The sequence below is a fragment of the Triticum aestivum genome, chromosome 7A (genome assembly GCF_018294505.1).
Source record: "Triticum aestivum cultivar Chinese Spring chromosome 7A, IWGSC CS RefSeq v2.1, whole genome shotgun sequence".
Lineage (NCBI taxonomy): Eukaryota > Viridiplantae > Streptophyta > Magnoliopsida > Poales > Poaceae > Triticum > Triticum aestivum.
The window spans coordinates 175,038,286-175,038,781 of record NC_057812.1 but is presented as its reverse complement, the minus strand read 5'-3'; positions in this window follow the sequence as shown (position 1 = coordinate 175,038,781).

Here is a 496-nt window from a genome sequence, read left to right as displayed (position 1 = left end):
CGGAAATAAGACATAACATACGAAACATAAAATTACGGTGCATTGATAGTAAAAAAGAGGGGGATTGAAGAATAGTTATTCTTCACCCCCCTCTATTTAACATCAATGCACCATAATTTTACGTCCCGTAAGTTTTGTCTTATTTCCGAGGCAAAAAGGGATCGTAAGAAAATATATAATCGCCGTAAAAATATTTTATGTTATGTAAGATTACAAACATAAAAACATAGTCTAAAATACACATAAACTGCAAATTTTCTTGTCTTATGACCTATATTTTTATTTTCTTATGTCAAATTTTACGTAGTGAATCAATAGAAATGTAACTATTTGAATTTGAAATGTAATTTAATTATGAAATGATCGTAAGATTACCTCGGATGAAGAATAACTTGTTCTGCACCCTGGGTGATGAATAGTAACACTATATATATATATATAAAAGTTATTCTTCACCTAAGGTAATCTTACGATCATTTCATAATTAAATTACGTT